This window comes from Gymnoscopelus braueri (genome assembly GCF_963280865.1).
Source record: "Gymnoscopelus braueri genome assembly, chromosome: 19".
Lineage (NCBI taxonomy): Eukaryota > Metazoa > Chordata > Actinopteri > Myctophiformes > Myctophidae > Gymnoscopelus > Gymnoscopelus braueri.
The window spans coordinates 5,517,892-5,541,825 of NC_137621.1; the positions used below are offsets into that span (position 1 = coordinate 5,517,892).

At 40.7% G+C, this 23,934-nt stretch overlaps 1 protein-coding gene and 1 long non-coding RNA gene across 2 annotated transcripts in view; one reads left to right on the plus strand and one right to left on the minus strand.

Annotated features, from left to right (window-relative positions):
* LOC308074168 (GTPase IMAP family member 8-like) overlaps window positions 1–23,934 on the plus strand; it is a gene marked incomplete at both ends in the record, with an annotated part of 708,175 nt that overhangs the window by 276,711 nt on the left and 407,530 nt on the right. The window lies entirely within an intron of this gene.
* On the minus strand, window positions 2,371–4,693 carry LOC308074408. Its single transcript, XR_013932105.1, has 5 exons — window positions 4,662–4,693; window positions 3,604–3,732; window positions 3,240–3,349; window positions 3,049–3,131; window positions 2,371–2,508 (listed from the first exon to the last, which is right to left on the minus strand). It is a non-coding gene; the product is annotated as an uncharacterized lncRNA (long non-coding RNA).

Here is a 23,934-nt window from a genome sequence, read left to right on the forward strand (position 1 = left end):
TTTCCATGTGGGTACATACTCCTTTTGGTAGGGCATTCCACATTTTTGATGAATAGCATGAGAACGAGTTCATTCCCTTAGTTGAGCCAAATCTGGGTTGAACATGATTTGTGGAGCTGCCTCTGGTGTTATGATCATGGACTTCATTAAGGTAATAAAACCAACAGGGGTTGACACTAACGCCTGCCCGCCTGCCCGGGGCAGGTAAATCAAATGGTAGGGCAGGTGAAGTTTGCTATCTGGTTGCCCGACGGGCAGGTGCGGATTTTCAGTGGGGATGCAACTGTTTTTTGTTCGCTATAAAACACAACACGAAATATCCGTCTTTAGACGCTTGAGCATGGCCAGAGCGCTCCGTCTCCCCCACACACACACTGAACCTGCGACGCGGCGAAAACAGCTAATCTACAAGCTCACATAATACTGAAGACACGGGCACGCAACTAGTTACATATATAAATCACTGTGTTGCAAAATCACGTTTGGAATCTAGTGTGAAGAGATACGTTTGTGAGAAAGTGGAGTTGATGACGAGCATGGCTGCTTGCATCCCACCCGCGATATAAAACAAAAACACCCGCTGACTTTTTTCACATGTGCTGCAGTTCCCTACTTGTCCCTAACCGACGTGTGAAAATACAAGAAGCAACTTGTAAAGCCTTCCTTATGTCAGTATCAGTTCAAAACAGCAGCATCAGCCCAGTACCTCCGTTTGTTTATTGAATGGTCAAAGCTTAACACTTGTCAAGTCAGACGAACGTAAACCCTTGACTTCTGGTCGGTGGACTTCAAAAATAAGAGCGCTTTGTGAAGTTATGGGAAAGTAAGTGTCTTCCCGTCTGTGGAATGTAAAATACATGTAAGAGCACTGTTGGCCTATATTGCGCTGTTTTCACTGTTGCTACACTTAAAAATATAAAATAACAAGTGTTAAGGTAGGGTAAGTGATTTTCTTTTGTTAAAATAACTGTTAAATAGCTTTATATTCTGATAGTACTCATTGCTACAGAGTGTTTGTTCAGTAACATGAGTCTCCATGTCTCTCCAGCTCTTTATTAAAGGTATCATGACATTCATGTTTACACCACATTCAGAGTCTTTGTCCTGGTCCTTCAAACGTGTACAAAAAGTTTTAACTGAAAATTCCACTCCAGTGATTCACTGTAGGTGTTTTTGTCTCACATTTCTAAAGCCTTTTCAACTGCAATGAAAAAAGAAATCTTTGCCTGCGGGTGTCGCTGGTGAGGGATTTTGCCTGTCAATCATCGCCTCTGCTCCGCCCCCCCCAAAGGAAAGGATAGGGGAGGGGAGGGGCGAGGAGGAGAGTGGGCGGGATTAATCGACTGTGACCTCACTGTCGAAGGGCCAAGCTCAGATTACTTTTCAGCCTAATTATTCAGAAAACCCCAGACCACAGAAAATCCACTGAATGTTCAAAGTTCAGATTTTTTGGGTGTAATTGAGGTCATAAAACACAAAAAAAAAACATAAAAAATATAAAAAGTGAAAATGAATGTCATCGAACCTTTAAACAGAAAATGCCTTTTCAGGTCAGGATACCAATTGTATCGAATCAGGACAGAGAACTCAGACAGGATACAGATTAAACAAGTAAAATTGGAAGTGATGACACAAAGAAATGAGCATGTAAATTTGGAACTGGAAAAAATTAAGCTGATAAATGGGTAGGCCTACTCTCCTGATTGGCTGAAATGGTGTCACCTACCTGGAAATGTATTTTCTGTTTATCAAAGAGCTGGAGAGACAGAGAGACCCCTGTTACTGAACAAACACTCTATAGCAATGAGTACTATCAGAATATAGAGCTTTAACTCATAACAAAAACCTTTTTGTTTTTACCAAAAGATATCACTTACCCTACCCTTTAACCCATAGTCATATTCATATCTATTTAGATATTTGGCATAAATATTGAGGTATGACATTTTTTATCGTGCAGCCCCATAATTCGCAAGTAGAAAGTAAAAAATAAGTGTTTAATTGAACGGTAATTAAATTTAACCTATCAATTTATAAAGGACGGTTTACTTTTCGGGCAAGTGGGCAAGACCTGTGGGCAAGTAGAAAATGACCTGTACATGCCCGATGGGCAAGTGCCTCTGAGACCTTAGTGTCAACCCCTGAGTATGCTGCTGAGACAACCAAATGAAGGTATGAAAAACTGAACAGGTAACGCTAACGGGAATTCCACCTTCTGGAAAAGAGAACTACAGTCATGCACAGAGCAGATTGAATTATGAGATCAAGTCATAATGAACCCCCCCACCCCTCAGTAAACATACCTCTTCTGATCGAGTCCTGCGGTCAGGGGGGTTTGGCCTCCCCCTTGCTAGTGGGGCATTCTTTGTAAGGCTCCTGCATGGTCTTCAGGGTTGTTGTCCCCCAAATGGCAACAGCAAGCTCCTTCATGAACAGGGAGTCCTTGGTGTTTGCTGCCACCATCTTCCAGATCTCCTTTTCGAGCCACACACCAGAGCCAATGTGGACCTGAAACAGAAGAAAACAACACATGTTTTAGAAATTAAAAAACATTTTACCATGACATTTCCCAGACTCATTTTTGACAAAAGCAGGCCCACTTCAAACAGAATTTACTTTAAAGAAATTACATTTTCAAGGACCCCCAAATGTGGACCCATTTAGAAAAGATTTGGTGCCATGGACCTCCAATAGAGAAGATGTTAATTGTTGGATTAGATTTAGTACAGAATTCTACAACTGTCTATGCTGTAGGTGGGGAGAGTTAAAGTAATTCTTATACAGTACATTGTCATTGGATTACATTCTAGCTGGTAAAATAGTAGTGAAATTAACCTTTTCCACCCGGCATCCCTATTTTGTGCATGCCATAGGCAAAACTGTTCAAAAATTGTTCAAAAATAGCAAAACATAGCTGATCTACAAGCTCACGATGCATCATGACACGTTGCCTATTTTTGAAATTATAACTGTTTCTTATTTAGCTGGGGACACTGTGGAACCCCACTTTTAAGAACCACTGTCCTACACAGTATGTTTCTTCAATACCTTGTCACCGTTGGTGTCAAACATCCCAGGTGTCGATGCCAAATCTTCTGACTCGGGGGAAGAGGAAACGGAGGAAGTTGCAACTGAAAATGTAGAGAATCATATTTAAGCTCCTTTTGGCAGTATCACAGTACTTATATTGTACACATTGTCACCATTTTCCGTAGAACAGTATCACTGTCTAAACACACCTATGCTGTCACTGGTTTGCTTATCTGCAGCAGGGATGTCAGGCTTGGCTGCAGAGCTATATTGGGGCCCTTCCTCCAGTTTCTGTTTTGCAATCTCTAATTTGTTGCATCTTAAAGCATGAACAGGGTACGGAAAAATAAAAAATAAAAACTGAATTGATGTATGCCTTAGTAGGATACCAGTTTAATAATGAGCCTAGCATCTGTCCACTCCATTTAACATGCTTTCTATATAATGTTTTTTAACATTTGTGGTCAAGATCTAAGTAGAAAAGAACATGAGAACAAATAACCAACATATCGATATACAAAAAGAGAAGAGCAAACTCATGCAACTGTTTCGTTAAAATTAGTCATTGCTTACTTAGTTTTAAGATGCTGTAGGTCCAGCTCCAACTCTTTGGCCTTCTTCTGGGTATGACTGTACTTGACATTTCGTCGTGGATAGCTTGGGGAACAACAGCATCTCCACCGTATTCAGACGAGTCAGAGTCTAAAGGTAGTGCAAGTAATATATTTTGGATAAAACAAGATGTTTTTTGTTAGAAAGTTAAAGTGGAATAAAATGTAATTTTATGCAACCTGTATCGTAGAGTATATTAATACAATATAACTTATACAATCTGTATGTTAGAGTATATTAATACAAATAATACTATATAACTTATACAACTGGGGTGGTTGTATTTCGTCTCCCTACTCTTCTATTGACACATTTAGATAGTGTCAAAGGTCATGTCTCACCTAGACACAGGATCTGACATGAATTTTGATCTGATGGTCAAGATTCAATGTATCACCTGAGCAAGCAGGCAGGCTCTATTAGCTCAATGGTAAAAGGTTACAGCACTTGCTCAGGAAACCGGGTTCAAATCCAGGGTAGAAGAGGAAAGTTACATAGTGCAGCTTTAACCCATTAAGACCTGGGGCCGATTCTAAAAATGTTCTCTAAATCCTAAAAGTTTTTTGAACATAAAAGGAAAAAGATTTGAGGTACAAATGTTCACTTTAAAAAATATATATTCAAAGATTTTCAAAAATAGCAGATCTACAAGCTCATAGCGCGCCACTCGGTGTCGCGCTATGAGCTTGTAGATCTGCTATTTTTGAAACCAAAGGTCTAGCCAAAGAAATCAAAAAAATTACACAGATGCGTTCCTGGTCTAAATGGGTTAAAGCAGGGGTCTCTCCATCTCTTTAATAAGTAGACAATTCAGTTTCAAATTTTGTATGCCCACTTCTTTGTGTCATCACTTCCAATTGCACTTATTTATCCTGTATCCTGTATGAGTTCTGATTGGTTGAATTTGGTATTCCTGGAAATGCATTTTCGGCTTACTAAAGAGGTGGAGAGTCTGGGAGACCCCTGTTACTGAACAAGCAATGATTACTTTAATATTTAACAAAACAATATCACTTTACCTTCAAACTGTTTTCTTCTCTTTGTGGGAGGGTAGTAGGGCTGCAAACCATTCGTTTTGGCCACACACGCACGCGCGCACATACACACACACACACACACACACACACACACACACACACACACACACACACACACACACACACACACACAGAGAGAGAGATAAGCGAATCATTATTGTTCAGAGTTCACGGGATAGGCTATTAAAACACTCTGTAGCTTCATCACTGAAAGCGTGTGTCCTCTCACTCTCTCTCTCTCTCTCTCTCTCGTCGGATTCTGAATTTAGTTTTGAGCAGCACATAGGCAAGCAGTACAGACAGACAGTAGCCTATATTATAAATTATATTGTAAATCCCAGTATCATTTCTTGAAATTATTGTCTTAATACCTTTATCAAGACAAATTAAATAACTAAACAATGTGTCGTGACCATAGAGTTGGGTCATGATGACTTGTGATTGACTTCAAAAACATCCAGACATGCAGCCTACGCACTTATTTAGGCTAAAAAGCCTACATAAATAGTATTTGTGTGTCAACACTCACCTAAAATGTCCGCCGCTTCTTCTTCTTTCTTTTATCTTCTCTGAAGCCGGTTTATAATTCTTTTGATGAATCCAAAGCAACACAATTTGTCTAACTTTCTTTAAACAAAGTCTTCCCTTCCCGCTGCGTCGCGAGCCAGTGTCTCGAGCGCTCAGCCAGTGTTGCCAGATTGTGTGAGAGAAATAAGGAACCAGGTCTATGAAAACAAGCCTGCACTTTAAACCACACATTGGCTCTCAAAAATGTTTGAGAACTGGTTTAAACACATTTTTTAAATGGAAGCAAGCCCAAATAACTACACTTTAGAAACAAGCCCCCCCAAAAAAGCAACCCGCAACTACCAATATTTACAAGCAACTTTACAGAAAAACAAGCCCAAAGTCGCTTATAATAAGCAGATATGGCTACACTGCTCATGGCCCAGAATGCATTGCTTGTAAAAAAAACAAACAAACAGATCTACAAGCTCACAATGCATCGAATTGCGACAAGATGTAGATCTTTAGATCTGTTCATTTGAGTCACCAAGTGTTATTTAGAATCAATCTAGCATATTATTTGCCATTTGCCTTATTAAGTAAATATGTTGTTGGATGCATGCTGTCATAATAATAATAATAATAATTGTAATAATAATAATAACAATAATAATAATAAGGGTAATAATAATAATAATAATAATAATAATAATGTATTATTATTATTATTATTATTAATAATAATGTATTATTATTATTATTATTATTATTATTATTATTATTATTATTATTATTATTAAATATATTATTTATGTCACATCACAAGAAAAGGACAATAAAACAATAATAATAATAATAATAATAATAATAATAATATGCTGGTTGGGGGCAATTGTAACTGAAGAAAATCTTCAAAGTCTAATGTTGGCAGGTATGATGTCTCCCCGGATCCAAACAGTTAAAATAGCAGATCTGAAAGCTCACAACGCGTCCCGGGCTTGTAGATCTGCTATTTTCACTGTGTTTTTTTTTTATTTATTAATTGATGGAATTTCTTCTTTTTTATTTATTAATTAAATTATTTTGAGAAATCTTAAATCTTAGTTTTTTTATTGATGAAGATTTTAGATTTGTGGGTGGGAAATCTTTTGAAAGAATAATATAATATATTTTTGTAGGAAACGGAGAAAAAGGGACCTTTCCTGGGACAAATGGGTCCCGACCAACTGTTTGGGAAACAGTGATCTAACCCAGTGGTTCTCAACACTTTTCTTTTCTTTTCTTTTTAAAATATACTTTACTGGAATTATTCAGGGTTTACAAAAAATATACATTTACATGACATGCAAATAAGCATTAAAAAGGTCTTAAAGGTCCTTAAATTGTCACTTCACTGTCATCTGGGGACCACCCCAAATCATGTGGGGACCCCCGTGTGGGTCCCGACCCACATGTTGAGAACCACTGATCTAACCAACTTGACCAGCTTATCAGCTGGTCTTTGCTGGTCTGTCCAGCCATCTGACCAGCTAAGTCCAGCTGGTAAGCTGGTATTTGCAGGTCAGTCCACCCATTTGACCAGCAAAGACCAGCTACCAGCTTGGCTTTGCTGGTCAGTCCAGCCAGCCAGCTGGCTGACCAGCAAAGACCAGCAGAATCCAGCTTAGTGACCAGCTAACCAACTACACTGACAAACCAGCCCGACCAGCCTGACCAGCTTGTCCAGCCTGGTATGCCATCTAAACCAGCTTAAGACCAGCCAAGACCAGCTAATACCAGCTAAAGCCAGATAAAACCAGCAACCATCTTAAGCTGGTTTGTGCTGGTTTTTTCAGCAGGGGGGCAATGCGTGACAGAGAGATACCATACAGAGAGAAGCTGAACGCAGACACAAAGGCACGCTGCCTGGAAAAAAGTCATTACATGACAGTGCCCAGTTAGTCACAATCATTCATTTTACCTGAAAAGAACAACGTTTTGTTGCTTAGTTGTGTAACCGAAATAAAATATAGTCATCTTGAGTACTGATTATTTATATATATATATTTATAATATTATTATAGCGAAGTATTATTATTAATTTTATATTGTTCATTGATCATTGAGAAAGTGCACAACGGACCTGTTGCGATCAGTGTTGCCATATTTTGCGAGAGAAATAAGCAACCAGGTCTATGAAAACAAGCCCCAAAAGAAGTGGCTTAGTGACATCGGCTACTTGAAAATAGCCGATCTACAAGCTCACGTGAGCTTGTACATAGGCTTTTTTTTTTTTAAAACCTAAATAAGCAAGTACCTAAATAAGCAAGTACACTTGTCTTTATAAATAAGCCACACAAAACTACTAATTTTACAAGCAACTTTACAGAAAAAGAAGCCCAAAGTCGCTTATAATAAGCCGACATGGCAACGCTGATGCTCGCCTCGCATCTCCAAAGCTTTTCTTCCAGGTTGGAAATGTGTGCAATTTAACTTTTTAATTTAACGTCTGAAACCTTGGCATTGCATCCGATAATGCAGCACTGTCGTACCATTGCTAAATTAGAGCAACAGACAAGTTAGAGATAGATAATATGTACACCGTCTACTTGCTGGACAACAAACACAGGACTACAGACTACACTACACTACTCTACACTTGTGGCAGCTGTCAATCTACTCACTCACTATGGCGGCGAAAGTGGGCTGATTTAACGGCGTCTCGACCCTGTGACATCGCTATGCCCGGCCCCTATACTTTTACTTCTACTCCACTACATCTCAAAGGCAAATATTGTACTTTTACTCCACTGCAATTATTTGAAAACTTTAGTTATTTAATTTGTAGATTTGAATTATTATTACAAAACATACATTAACCACTTCAGCCCTATAGAGCGTGCCAAAAATCCTGAAGGGGGCGTCAACAAGTGTCTTTTGGTAGCTGCGGACATCTTTGAGGGGTAAAAACCAGGTTGACTTAACATTGCCCAATGCCACGCCCAATGCCTCGCCCCCGCAGGCTGATTTGCCCCTTCTGCTGGTGACGACACGTTGGCACGCTTAATATGCATTTCGGCCATTTGAAAATAGCCGATCTACAAGCTTCACAACGCGTTGTGAGCTTGTAGATCTGCTATTTTCAAAAGATATACATTTGAAAACTTGTGAACTGGGACATTCTGCATAATGAGTACTTTAACTTCTGGTACTTTAAGTACATTTTGATACCATTACTTTTGTACTTTTTATTCAAGTACATTTTGAATGACCGGTGGTAGGAGACACAAAGGAGACTCTTTGTGTCTCCTACCGGAACCGCTGCCGGTCATCAAATTATTGGCTTAGGATTGCAACAAAAACAAAAAAATATCCATGAATTCAAGTCTCCATGGGGTTACTATTTAAATCGATAGAGAAAAAGTCATTTTGGGGGTGAACTATCCCTTTAAGGGAAGGGTACCTGAGTCGTTTAGTGCGCATGCGTCAAGCACGTTGACCCCGACAGGAAACGGAAGCAGGACGTGTGGTTGTTTCACACAATAGAAAATAACACGCGGTGAGCAACATAGATCGTGGTGAAAATAAACGTCTCAATAACTTTAGGAAGTAAAGGAGGTAAAATGCGTCAGATGGAGTCTGTACGGCTGAAGATAAATGAACACATGACGTCTGTGGGAGAGGAGATAGTGTGTGTTCTGGACAAACACACAACAACAACAACAACAACAACACACGTTAGTGTGAGAGTGTGTGTGTTGGAGCGCCTCAGTGCGGCTGCAGAGTTCATGTTCAACCTCTTCCAGAGAGAGATAGAGACTCTAGAAACTCTGCTGGAGAAACAAAACAAACTGCTGGACGTGATGCTACAGCCACACATCACACTACACAGAGCAGGTTGGTTTAACATGATGCTACAGCCACACATCACACTACACAGAGCAGGTTGGTTTAACATGATGCTACAGCCACACATCACACTACACAGAGCAGGTTGGTTTAACATGATGCTACAGCCACACATCACACTACACAAGGCAGGTTGGTTTAACATGATGCTACAGCCACACATCACACTACACAGAGCAGGTTGCTTTAAACTACCTTTAATACCAGTTAGATAAAAGTAGCTAAGTTACTTAGCCCAGCAGCTTATCTAGTATACATCTAGCTAAGTTACTAGACTATTTAGTGGCTTATCTAGACTAGTAGTAGCTACTACTAGCTAAGTTACTAGACTATTTAGTGGCTTAGCTACTTACAGCTACTATTAGTCCATGAGCCAGAGCCCCAAAATTGAGCAATGATTATCGAAAGAGTGGGCAAAACCATACCTATATTAAATTGTTCATAGGGTCAATACGAGTAAATAAATATATGATAACCTTTCCACAGGAGCAGCTTTTTCATGGTTATCACACATTTTGTTATTTTCCCCATACGTTCATGACAGGTGAAAAAATTACAACATTTAAAAAAGAGTTATCATAATGAAACTTCCTGAGTTGATTACTTACATGAAGACAATGATTTATCGTATTACAAGTTTTCTGAAATTGTATATTTAAATATGCAAATTAGGCATTAGGAAAATATGCCCACATTTGCATTACTTTCCAGAATCAACATTGGAACATTGGACAAAACCAGAGTCAACATACTTATTTCATTTTGATAAGATGTTGGAGTCAAAGGTTTTTAACGAGGGAATATTCAATATCTGGCTCAATTTTGGGGCTCTGGCTCATGGACTAAATGTCTAATTTGCATATTTAAATATACAATTTCAGAAAACTTGTAATACGATAAATCATTGTCTTCATGTAAGTAATCAACTCAGGAAGTTTCATTATGATAACTCTTTTTTAAATTTTGTCATTTTTTTTGTCATGTACGTATGGGGAAAATAACAAAATGTGTGATAACCATGAAAAAGCTGCTCCTGTGGAGAGGTTATCATATATTTATTTACTCGTATTGACCCTATGAACAATTTAATATAGGTATGGTTTTGCCCACTCTTTCGATAATGAAATCTTGTCTGGCTCATGGACTATATTAGACATGGTACTAGGCTAGTAGCTAAGCCACTTAGTACGTGGCTAAGCTTAGTAAGTATTTAAATATATGGTATGCACCAGTGGTTCTCATAGTGGGGTCCGCCCAGGGACCCCCAGGGGTCCTTGAGGGGGTTCCAGGTGGTCCCCCAAATAGTTAGGAAGCAAATTGACCGTATGTGTCTGTAACTCGGTGAGTGTGCAAATGGAACCAAATGGACCTGACTTGTAATCTTGAAGTTACACAGGGCAGATATGGAAAATAACCCATATGCAACGAAATGGGTTATTGACATATTTAATAACTTTATACTTTTAATAAAACATTAATTGTGGAAATAGTCAATCTACAAGCTCACAACGAGTCACATTGTGGTGCGTTGTGAGCTTGTAGATCTGCTATTTCCACTATTTTTGAAAAAATATGACAATGTTTCAACATGGAAATAATTATGCAAACGTAATTGCAATTATCTCAAATAATAGCGATTATGTAATAATTGTGACAGGCCTACTAGTAATCACTAGCGCTTTTAGACGTACCAGTCCCACGCGGTTCCTCTCATCAGTCCAGGTGTTGTTCATGATTAAGAAGATTATTGCAATCCAAGTCGGCCACACCACCCATGACCTAAAAGGATGTCATGTTGTATTTATTTATGTTTTATCAGATGCTAGGCGACTAAACGTGGGATCCAGGGACCCTCAGGGTTCCTTGAGGGGGTTCCAAATGGACCCTTTAAAGGTCTGTAACTCTGAGAGTGTACAAATGGAACCAAATGGACCCCACTCTCAAGGGTCCTTGAACATTTGAGAACCACTGATTTAAAGTATGCCTCTTGACTTCTGTTTGGCTATTTAGCTTTTTTACAAAATAAAAGCTTATCTTAGAAAAAGAGAGGTAGCCCATTCTTCAAACAACCATATCTTCTGCTTGGCCAGGTTGTACAAAATATTTGGTAAATGTAATTTGCAGAAGAGATCTCACCTCGAACAGCTGTCCGGGATACAAACCTGGCAAATTTGTGTTACAGTAGGGTTGTATGCCGTCAATTATGTAAATGACTTACTAAAGGTCCAGGTTGTAAAAGAGATATCATGTCATGCGGCCCACTCAAATGCACACTTGCCAGATCTTAAAGGCTACCAGGATACAGTGATACAAATACAGTAATCATAATTAAGCATTCTTTTCATTTAAAAAAAATTACTTAGTGGTGGTATGATGCAGATATTTTGCATAATGTATTTAAAAGAAAACACGTGTGCAGAGACTGCATTTTTTTTCTTTTTTTATGTGTTTCACATGCATGAGTGGACCATCACTACTGCATTCACTAATGAGCGTGAAAGTGAAGCGACGTACGTGCGCTTACGCTTGCACGTCTGGTGCATGTGGGACTAAAATTCTACCACTGCCAGTGTATGTGATGTAATTGAAGACTTTATTATGAGTTGCTGATGCTACCTCTTCGCTTTTTCCTTTCTGTGTAAAGAGTTTTCCCCTGAACATGAGGAGGAGAGGAGCCCCAGTCTGGTCCAGGAGGAACAACAACCTCCACAGATTAAAGAGGAACAGGAGGAAGAGGCTGGTGTGTCAACATGGACATCAATGCATAAGAAGATGAGGTGCAACACTCTCTCAGGTAAAACATTAAACAAAGTAGATCACGTTACATTGTTTCCCCGGGTTTCCCCCTATAACAATAAAATACTAGCTAGTAATTCAGCAGGCTGAAAGCAAGTGAACACTTACACTTTATTATTTAGATCCGAGACCTCAACCTTGGTGAAAGGCAGGATCCTAACTATTGAACCTGAGGTTTCTGACCCCTGACCTCATTGGACGGCCCGCCACTTTTCAAAATACACCTGTTTGGCTTAGCGGGGAGTGTGGCGTTGTAGGGGAGGTGTCCCCGCACGCGTGCGTATGTCAGAAGTGTCGGCAGTGTCCGCCGGCGCCTGTCCAGTGTCCACTGTTGTCTGAAAACGGCCCTTTTCTGACCTCTGACCTCACTTGACGGTCCGCCACACTTTTTTTTACACCTCTCGGGCTTATCCGAGAGTGTGGCGTTGTAGGGGAGGTGTAGCCGCACGCGTGCCTATGTCAGAAGTGTCGGCAGTGTCCGCCGGTGCCTGTCCAGTGTCCACTGTTGTCTGAAAACTGCACTTTTCTGACCTCTGACCTCACTGGACGGTCCGCCACACTTTTTTTTACACCTCTCGGGCTTCTCCGAGAGTGTGGCGATGTAGGAGAGGTGCAGCCGCACGCGTGCGTATGTCAGAAGTGTCGGCAGTGTCCGCCGGCGCCTGTCCAGTGTCCACTGTTGTCTGAAAACGGCACTTTTCTGACCTCTGACCTCACTGGACGGTCCGCCACACTTTTTTTTACACCTCTCTGGCTTATCCAAGAGTGTGGCGTTGTAGGGGAGGTGTCCCCGCACGCGTGCGTATGTCAGAAGTGTCGGCAGTGTCCGCCGGCGCCTGTCCAGTGTCCACTGTTGTCTGAAAACGGCACTTTTCGGACCTTTTCTGACCATTTATACATTTAGACAAATTATTAATGTTTTAAAAACCGTTTTTGTTACACAGAAACATAATATGTGTTGTATAGCTTCGTTTAAATGCTTAATTTATAGTTTAATGTGCAAATTAACCGTTTTTCAATGGCTCCTTTTTGCTCTAGAGGGTACTCTTATTCTGAAGAGATCGTCCACCGGAAGTCTTATCGTTGCTCCGTTATCGTTGCTTACGGGACACAGCTGGGGTCCATTTCACGAAAGCGGAATTAAATTATCCTGGTTTGAAAGGCAAATCCAGGTTTGACAAGCCTGCGCTGTTCAGCCTGGTTTATTCAGTTCCACGAACGCCAAGCCGGGCTGAGAAGGAGAGGTTTGTCGAGCCAGGATCGTTAAACCAGGCTGAATTTGAGTTCACATATTCCTATAAAAGACCATGAAAGTCGATAGCAGAATCCTTGAACTTGACCAATCATGGAGCCCAAAACCAGAGCGGCGTTCTTCTCTGTGGCTGAACAGCAGCACTGCAGCAGCTCTTGGAATCGTACAAGGAAGTAAAATTTATAATAAGCAAGAAAGGAAACACGGCCGCAATAAATATAGATCCAGGGAGAAAGCGTGGCAAAGTATTGCAGACAAATTAAATGCACAAGTTGTCCAAAAATATACAATTAATTTATATACAAATCCATAAATATATAATTCAGTTAGGCTTAAACATAAGGAGTATAGAACATTAAGTGAATGTTGGAATTATAATTATAAACATTTAGAATAATTTTCTAATTTCTAAAATCAAAGATCTACAAGTGAAAAGCTTGCCTTTTGGCGGCCGGGGGTCCCCGGTCCACGGGGGTCAACGGGGGGCCGGGGGTCAACGGGGGTTCGGGAGTACCCGGCCCCCCGAGTACTCCCGGACCCCCGTTGACCCCCAACAGAGGTCCGGGTATATGGGGGTCTGGGGGTCCACGGGTCGGGGGTCCGGAGGTCCATGGGGGTCCACGGGGGTCCGGAGGTACACAGGGGGCCGGGGGTACACGGGGGTCGGGGGGTCCATGGGGGCAGGGGTCCGGAGGTCCATGGGGGTCCACGGGGGTACGGAGATACACAGGGGGCCGGGGGTACACGGGGGTCCATGGGGGCGGGGGTCCATGGGGGGCCGGGGACCCCCGGCCGCCATAAGACAAAAACATTTCGGGCTTGTAGATCTTCGATTTTCGCATAAGAATTGAATAAGTGTGGAAAAACTCATTGGTTTATGATTGGAGTCATTGGACTAACAGCTATTTCACAAAACTTGAAGAACAAGGCACTGGATTAATAAAGCTTGGTTGTTAGCCTGGTCCGGACCAGGCTAACTTCACAGCTAAATTGCCATGGTAACTAAGGCAGGATTGCTTAAATTTTCTTTCGTGAAACCGGATCATGGATAAACATATCCAGGTTTACTGGCTAAGTTAATCTGCCGAGCTAACTCAGCTTTCGTGAAACCAATTCCTGGATAATTTAAGCCAGGATAGCCGATTAAACCCGGTTTAAACCCGGTTTATCCCTAATCCAGGTTTCGTGAAATAGACCCCTGGTTGTTTCACACAATAGAAAATAACACGCGGTGAGCAACATAGATTGTGGTGAAAATAAACGTCTCAATAACTTTAGGAAGTAAAGGAGGTAAAATGCGTCAGATGGAGTCTGTACGGCTGAAGATAAATGAACACATAATAATAATAATAATAATAATAATAAACTTTATTTGTATAGCACCTTTCATGACATGAAATGCAGCTCAAAGTGCTTTACAGAGCAAGAATACAATTACAGTTAGAACCAATTTAACAATAAAGCAAACTAAAATAAAATAAAATAAAATAAAAGCAAAAGCATAAAACAACATTAAAATAGGCAATACAGTGAGGAATTAAAAATCAACCAAAGAATCAGCTCAAAGCAAGAGTGAAGAAATAGGTCTTGAGCTGTGCTTTAAAGCTATCGACAGAGGCTGCCTGTCTTAAGTGTAATGGGAGTTTATTCCACACTGTCGGTCCGTAAAAGCAGAATGCTGCTTCACCGTATCTTTTATATGTCATTGTAGGCACCTCGAGCAGGTCAGCACTTGAAGACCTGAGGGCCCGGTTTGGAACATATCTCTCTAGGCAGTCAGAGATGTAGGAAGGTGCCAGACCATTTAGAGCTTTATAAACTATTAAAATAATTTTAAAATCAATCCTTAAAACAACCGGGAGCCAGTGTAGTGAAGCTAGAACTGGAGTGATATGTTCTCTCATCCTAGTTTTAGTTAAAATTCTGGGGTTTCTGGCTGCCGCATTATGAACAAGTTGTAATCTGTCGTTGTTGTAGTTGTTTTCTTTGGCAGGCCAGAGTAGAGTGTGTTGCAGTAATCAAGCCGAGAGAAAACAAAAGCGTGGATCAACGTTTTTGCATCGTCTAACGACAGATAGTCTCTAATTCGCGCAATATTTCTAAGATGAAAGAAAGCAATCTTGGTGACATGATTAATGTGTGTATTAAAATTCAATTCAGAATCGATAATAACCCCCAGGTTATTTACTGTGGTGTTACTTTCTACAGCCAGGTTACCAAGTCTACTTATTATTATTTATCCTCATTTAGCTTAAGAAAGTTCTCACTCATCCAGCATTTTATACTGGACAGACAGGTCAACAATGGGTCTAGAGCGCACATGACGTCGGTGGGAGAGGAGATAGTGTGTGTTCTGGAGAAACACACAACAACAACACCAACAACAACAACAACAACAACACACATCAGCAGTGTTCCGGCAGCAACTATAACGGAGCAACTATAAGACTTCCGGTGGACGATCTCTTCAGAATAAGAGTACCCTCTAGAGCAAAAAGGAGCCATTGAAAAACGGTTAATTTGCACATTAAAACTATAAATTAAGCATTTAAACGACATATTATGTTTCTATACAACATATATTATGTTTCTGTGTAACAAAAACGTTTTTTAAAACATTAATAATTTATCTAAATGGATAAATGGTCAGAAAAGGTCAGAAAAGTGCCGTTTTCAGACAACAGTGGACACTGGACAGGCGCCGGCGGACACTGCGGACACTGCCGACACTTCTGACATACGCACGCGTGCGGGGACACCTCCCCTACAACGCCACACTCTCGGATAAGCCCGAGAGGTGTAAAAAAAATTGTGGCGGACCGTCCAGTGAGGTCAGAGGTCAGAAAAGTGCCGTTTTCAGACAACAGTGGACACTGGACAGGCGCCGGCGGACACTGCCGACACTTCTGACATACGCACGCGTGCGGGGACACCTCCCCTACAACGCCAAACTCTCGGATAAGCCCGAGAGGTGTAAAAAAAAATGTGGCGGACCGTCCAGTGAGGTCAGGGGTCAGTAAAGTGGCGTTTTCAGACACTAGTGTAGGCAAATTGGACACTGGACAGGAGACGGTGCTTAGTGCCAGCACTTCTGAGGTACGCACGCGTTCGGGGAGACCCCCTCTACACCGCCACACTCTCCGCTAAGCGGGAGAGGTGTATTTTGAAAAGTGGCGGGCCGTCCAGTGAGGTCAGGGGTCAGAAAAGGGCCATTTTCACTGCATAGCCTTTACAAATTGGACGCTGGACACGAGACAGCTATTTGCCGTGGCACTTGTGACATACGCACAAGGTTTATCATACCTGCCATTCCATCTGTACTTTAATTTTATATCTGTTATCTATAATTGTATTTCTACTTCATTACATCAGTATTGTTACTTGTTACTGACATATTTTGTTTGGTTGTGTTTGCACAGTCTCTGTAGAAACAGGTCTCAACATTTCACTGCTTTTACCTGTATTGAGTAAGTGACAGTAGTTCCAGAGTTCTCTTTGAAAATGTCACACATTTTGAAATGGCTCCACATCCATTGCCTGATTGATATTAAGCTGGTATGTACACATGATGTAATAGACATGCCACTAAAAGTATGCACTTAAAAGTTTATTTTCATTCATAATTTATATTATTTATAATTGTGAATGTTAAAAATTGTGGGGTTCTGCTATAGTCACTTACAAAACGTGGCGTGTGGCGTGTGGCGTTGTAGGGGAGGTGTCCCCGCACGCGTGCGTATGTCAGAAGTGTCGGCAGTGTCCGCCGGCGCCTGTCCAGTGTCCACTGTTGTCTGAAAACGGCACTTTTCTGACCTCTGACCTCACTGGACGGTCCGCCACAATTTTTTTTACACCTCTCAGGCTTATCCGAGAGTGTGGCGTTGTAGGGGAGGTGTCCCCGCACGCGTGCGTATGTCAGAAGTGTCGGCAGTGTCCGCCGGCGCCTGTCCAGTGTCCACTGTTGTCTGAAAACGGCACTTAAAAAAAAAACGGCCTGCCACTTTTTTTTTTTTTACAAATTATCTCTCAATGTTCACCAACATTCTGTACTACTGGTCTGTATCAATTTTCTATCAAGTTCAGGGGCGCTCAGTTATGGAAAAGTTCTCACACACACACACACACACACACACACACACACACACACACACACACACACACACACACACACATACACATTTTGTGTAAATATTTCTGAATACATTCTTATTTGTATTGTATTTTAGTTTTTCAATAGGTGAGATCAACTTCATAAACCCCCCCCCCATGATAATTTTCCAAGAGTGACCTGGCCTAGAGGCAGCATCATTACAATAATGGACAAACAATACAAAAACAATACGTAAGAAACACAAATGAATATCCAGTTAAAGTGCAAAACAGGATCAGAAACTGTGCTAAGTGCACATTTAATGGGGATCAATAGCCAGTTTAAATCAGGAACAACCTAGCACTTGGAAGTGATCTAGTATAAGCCATTAAAAAGACATACATCATAAATATATTTTTAAAAATACATTTGTTTCTTTAAAAAGAAAATTGGCACTTAGAAGTGTTCTAGTATGCGCCATTTAAAAGACATACATCATAAATGTATTTTTAAAATAGATTTGTGTCTTTTAAAAAACATTACAAATCTTTTATTATATCTTATCTTATCTTATTTTGAAGGCAACCGGAAACCTTATAGTTGCTAGCTCAAAAACCGGATGTCTTATCGTTGCTACCGGAACGGAGCTGAGAGTGTGTGTGTTGGAGCGCCTCAGTGCGGCTGCAGAGTTCATGTTCAACCTCTTCCAGAGAGAGATAGACTCTAGAAACTCTGCTGGAGAAACAAAACAAACTGCTGGACGTGATGCTACAGCCACACATCACACTACACAGAGCAGGTTGGTTTAACATGATGCTACAGCCACACATCACACTACACAGAGCAGGTTGGTTTAACATGATGCTACAGCCACACATCACACTACACAGAGCAGGTTGGTTAACATGATGCTACAGCCACACATCACACTACACAGAGCAGGGGTCTATTCCACGAAACCTGGATTAGGGATAAACCGGGTTTAATCGGCTATCCTGGCTTAAATTATCCAGGAATCGGTTTCACAAAAGCTGAGTTAGCTCGGCAGATTAACTTAGCCAGTAAACCTGGATATGTTTATCCATGATCCTGTTTCACAAAAGAAAATTGAAGCAATCCTGCCTTAGTTACCATGGCAATTTAGCTGTGAAGTTAGGCTAACAGCCAAGCTTTATTAATCCAGTGCCTTGTTCTTCAAGTTTTGTGAAATAGCTGTTAGTCCAATGACTCCAATCATAAACCAATGAGTTTTTCCACACTTATTCAATTCTTATGCAAAAATCGAAGATCTACAAGCCCGAAATGTTTTTGTCTTATGGTGGCCGGGGGTCCCCGGCCCCCCGTGGACCCCCGCCCCCGTGGACCCCCGTGTACCCCCGGCCCCCTGTGTACCTCCGGACCCCCGCACCCCCATGGACCTCCGGACCCACGTGGACCCCCGCCCCCGTGTACCCCCGCCCCCGTGGACCCCCGGACCCCCGTGTACCCCTGGCCTCCTGTGTACCTCCGGACCCCCGTGGACCCCCGCCCCCGTGTACCCCCGGCCCCCCGTATACCCTGGACCTCTGTTGGGGGCAACGGGGGTCCGGGAGTACACGGGGGGCCGGGTACTCCCGGCCCCCCGTTGACCCCCGGGGACCCCCGGCCGCCAAAAGGCAAGCTTTTCACTTGTAGATCTTTGATTTTAGAAATTAGAAATTTAGAAAATTATTCTAAGTGTGTAATTATAATTCCAACATTCACTTAAACTCCTTATGTTTAAGCCTAACTGAATTATATATTTATGGATTTGTATATAAATTAATTGCATATTTTTGGACAACTTGTGCATTTAATTTGTCTGCAATACTTTGCCACGCTTTCTCCCTGGATCTATATTTATTGCGGCTGTGTTTCCTCTCTTGCTTATTATACATTTTACTTCCTTGTATGATTTCATGAGCTGCTGCAGTGCTGCTGTTCAGCCACAGAGAAGAACGCCGCTCTGGTTTTGGGCTCCATGATTGGTCAAGTTCAAGGATTCTGCTATCTACTTTCGAGGTCTTTTATAGGAATATGTGAACTCACATTCAGCCTGGTTTAATGATCCTGGCTCGACAAACCTCTCCTTCTCAGCCCGGCTTGGCGTTCGTGGAACTGAATAAACCAGGCTGAACAGCGCAGGCTTGTCAAACCTGGATTTGCCTTTCAAACCAGGATAATTTAATTCCGCTTTCGTGGAATAGACCCCAGGTTGGTTTAACATGATGCTACAGCCACACATCACACTACACAGAGCAGGTTGCTTTAAACCACCTTTAATACGACTTATTGGTGGCTTATGTACTACTAGCTAAGTTACTAGACTATTTAGTGGTTTAGCTACTACTAGACAAGCTACTAGGCTAGAAGCTCAGCCACACTTATAAGGTATAAACCAGTGGTTTTCACAGTGGGTCCTCACCAGGGGTCCTTGAGGGGGTTCCAGGGGGTCCCCAGCCAAATAGTTAGGAACCAAATTGACCTTAAGTGTCTATAACTCGGAGAGCGTGCAAATGGGACCAAATGGACCCGATTTGTAATCTCTCAGAGTTAAATTAACACTGATGATACGACAGTCAATCAAATGGGGGTCCGTGGCCCTAATGCATATCGTGCATAATTGTGTTTTTATTGTTGAACACCAGAGCATGAATAAAAAGTACATTATTATATGGCTGTTAGGCTTTGAAGTTGCACAGGACAGATATGGAAAATAACCCATATACAAAGAAATGTCTGACATATTTAATAACTTTATACTTTTAATAAAACATTAATTGTGGAAATAGCCGATCTACAAGCTCACAACGAGTCACATTTTGGTGCGTTGTGAGCTTGTAGATCTGCTATTTCCACTATTTTTTAAAATATATGAAAATGTTTCAACATGGAAACGATTATGCACACATAATTGCAATTATCTCAAATAATAGTGATTAGGTGATTATGTAATAATTGTGACAGGCCTACTAGTAATCACCAGCACTTTTAGACTTACCAGTCCCACGCGGTTCCTCTCATCAGTCCAGGAGTTGTTCATGATTGAGAAGATCATTGCAATCCAAGTGGGCGACACCACCCATGACCAAAAAGGATGTCATTTTGTATTTTAAAACAAAATGTCAGACGCCAGACGACTAAAAGTGGGATCTAGGGACCCTCAGGGTTCATTGAGGGGGCTCCAAATGGACCCTTTAAAGGTCTGTAACTCTGAGAGTGTACAAATGGAACCAAATGGACCCCACTCTCAAGAGTTATGGGGGTCCTTGAACATTTGAGAACCACTGATGTAAAGTATGCCTCTTGACTTCTGTTTGACTATTTAGCTTTGTAACAAAATAAAAGCTTATCTTAGAAAAAGAGAGGTAGCCCATTCTTCAAACAACCATATCTTCTGTTTGGCCAGGTTTTACTAAATATTTGGTCAATTTAATGTGCAGAAGAGCTCTCACCTCGAACAGCTGTCTTTTCCTGTACAGTGTTGATATGGGCTTGCAGGTCTAAAGATAAGAACCTTAACACATAAGTGCCAGCTTTGCAGACAATACGCTCTGCTTCTCATTGGTCACGACCAAGATGAAAACACTGATACTTAATTACCTTTTCTGCATTTCGGTGAAGCAGCATTTGCAACCAGGTTGAAAACAGGTTCGCAACCTGTTTTCCTTGGATCCCCCCTTACATCTGACAAAGCTGAGACCCCACATGTACATGCACGTGTAACGCCCGGGATTCAAACCTGGCAAATTTGTGTTACAGTAGGGTTGTATGCCGTCAATTATGTAAATGACTTAGTAAAGGTCCAGGTTCTAAAAGAGATATCATGTCATGTGGCCCACTCAAATGCCCACTTGCCAGATCTTAAAGGCTACCAGGATACAGTGATACAAATACATGAATCATAATTAAGCATTATTTAAAATTTCTAAAAATGACTTAAATTGGGTGGTATGATGCAGATATTTTGCATAATGTATTTAGAAGAAAATGTGTGTGCGGAGACTGTATGTCTTTTTTTTAAATGTGTTTCACATTTATGAGTGGACCATCACTACTGCATTCATTAACATGAGCGTGAAAGTGAAGCGACGTCTGTGCGCTTACGCTTGCACGTCTGGTGCATGTGGGACTAAAATACTACCACTGCCAGTGTATGTGATGTAATTGAAGACTTTATTATGAGTTGCTGATGCTACCTCTTTGCTTTTTCCTTTCTGTGTAAAGAGGTTTCCCCTGAACATATGGAGGAGAGGAGCCCCAGTCTGGTCCAGGAGGAACCGCAACCTCCACAGATTAAAGAGGAACAGGAGGAAGAGGAGGATGTGTCAACATGGACATCACTACATAAGAATGTGAGGTGCAACACTCTCTCAGGTAAAACATGAAACAAAGTAGATCACGTTACATTGTTTCCCCGGGTTTCCCCCTATAACAGTAAAACACTAGCTAGTAATTTAGCAGGCTGAAAGCAGGTGAACACTTAAGGTCATTACACACCGGCGAATATACGCAAAATTCGTACACTAATTAAAAGACGCTTTTTCGCTTCGCTTTTTTGCTTTTTCGCTCCATGGAAGCTTGCATTGACTTTATAAGGTTTTTAAAAAAGACGTATTATTCACATGAATAATTCCCCGGTATGTAAGGGCCTTTACTCTTTATTCTTTAGATCTGAGACCTCAACCTTGGTGAAAGGCAAGATCCTAACTATTGAAGGAATGAGGGAGAAAGACAGCCCAGATTGAACTTCCAACCTGAGGCCTTTTATTTAAGCTAATTGTTTTTGAATTATATTAATTGCTTTGGTGAAACTTTAAAATGTGTGCAACCTAGAAAACACTAACTAGCTTATGACACAGATCCATAGCTGTTTTGTATCATGTCCAACACCAAAAATAAGGGTATATGACTGATTTCAATAAGGTTATTATTGTGGTCATAATAAAACAAACAAAATGAAAACACACTTGAAGCAAACCTGCATTAATAATAATATTCAATAAATAAGCAAAGTGGAATTTAAATTCCACTTTGGTTATTTATTGAATATTATTATTAATGCAGGTTTGTTACATGTATCAGTATCAATTTAGTAGAACTGTACAAGTAGAACTGTAATATGCGCAAACAAAATACTCAGTCAGTGCAGTTAAGCAAAGTCCAGTTCTATGTACCATCTTGTGCAGCATCACACTTAATAATGCCATCAGAAAGCAAGGTTATTTTGCTTATAGCAGTCAACTGAGAAAAAACAAAATCAACATACTTGTCTTGCAGTGAAATTATATTAAGTGTCATTGTGCTTTCAGCAGAGGAATTACTATGCACTTGCTTGGCATGAGATTAAGTCCACAATGTGTTACGGGAGCATTTCAAGAGCAGGCATGTTGCATTATGCAGTAGATCGCCTCGTTGTGGCCTCGTTAGCTTGGTCAGAACGAAAGCGGAAACGTGATCCACAGGTACACCGGATCCAAGCTCCCCACCACACTGACGTCGGTAAATAGACACCCATTAAACTAGTGTAGAGTCTGCAAGGCTGCAAGGTAACAGGATAGGTGCTTACTAGGGAAATCTGGTGTCCACCTTGATGTAAAATTGGCACTTTTTTCCAAAATGTTAAAAAATATATATATATTTGGAAAATGCTTTTAAGTAAAGTATACATCATTAGAACATGCTTAAACATTCAACAATTAAGGTCTAATATTTCTACAATTACTACAAATTGCTACAAAACCTTTTTATCCAGTCGTTTTGGGGCATAAACAAGAAGTTGAAGGATAAAATTAAGTCTGATAATGATGTACCATGCAAGTTCACATCAACTATATTTTTTAATATAGATTTTTTTTATTTTTATATTTTGGACAAAATAAAAGTACCCAGATGTCCCTAGTGCCCACCTATCCTGTATCCCATGCAGGATATATGACCAACTAAAAATATTTCTTTAATGTTTTTTTTTTATTATGAAACATTTAAATTTAAAAGAGTACTGTCACCCTTTAGCCGAAAATATGTAGTTCTTTTTTTAATCAAATCAAGCAGTCAGAAGGAGAGAAAAGGTACCATAGGTGGCTTTTATTTATTTTGATATGTATTTATGTATTTTATGTGTAGTAGCCTAATCAGCAGTTGAGCAAAATTGTATAACATGTACTTTTTAATTAATTATTCGTCTGTATTGTCTTTATCGTTAGATAGAACATGCCTAAAACAACTTAAAATCTAAATTATAAGGTCATTGCTAAATAAGTGCAATAATCTGGTTAATCGATTAATCGTTTAAATAATCGCCCAATTAATCGATTATAGAATTAATCGTTAGTTGCAGCCTTAATACACTGTTGCAGTCAGTGTGTGTTCCACAGGCTAATAACCCCGCCCGCCTCGTATGTCTCTCACCCCCAGTTAACAGTTTCAAGTGATATTTTGGTCAAACATTCAAGTGAAACATTTTTGACTGTTCAGAAGTAAATTAACGTGGATGCTGTTGTGCTTACACACACACACACACACACACACACACACACACACACACACACACACACACACACACACACACACACACACACACATACACATACAGACACAGAGTGTGTAGGACAGTTGGTTAAACATTCAACAATAAGGTCTGAATTTCCACAATTGCTACAAAACAGTCATTTTGGGGCATAAACAATAAGGATAAAATTAAG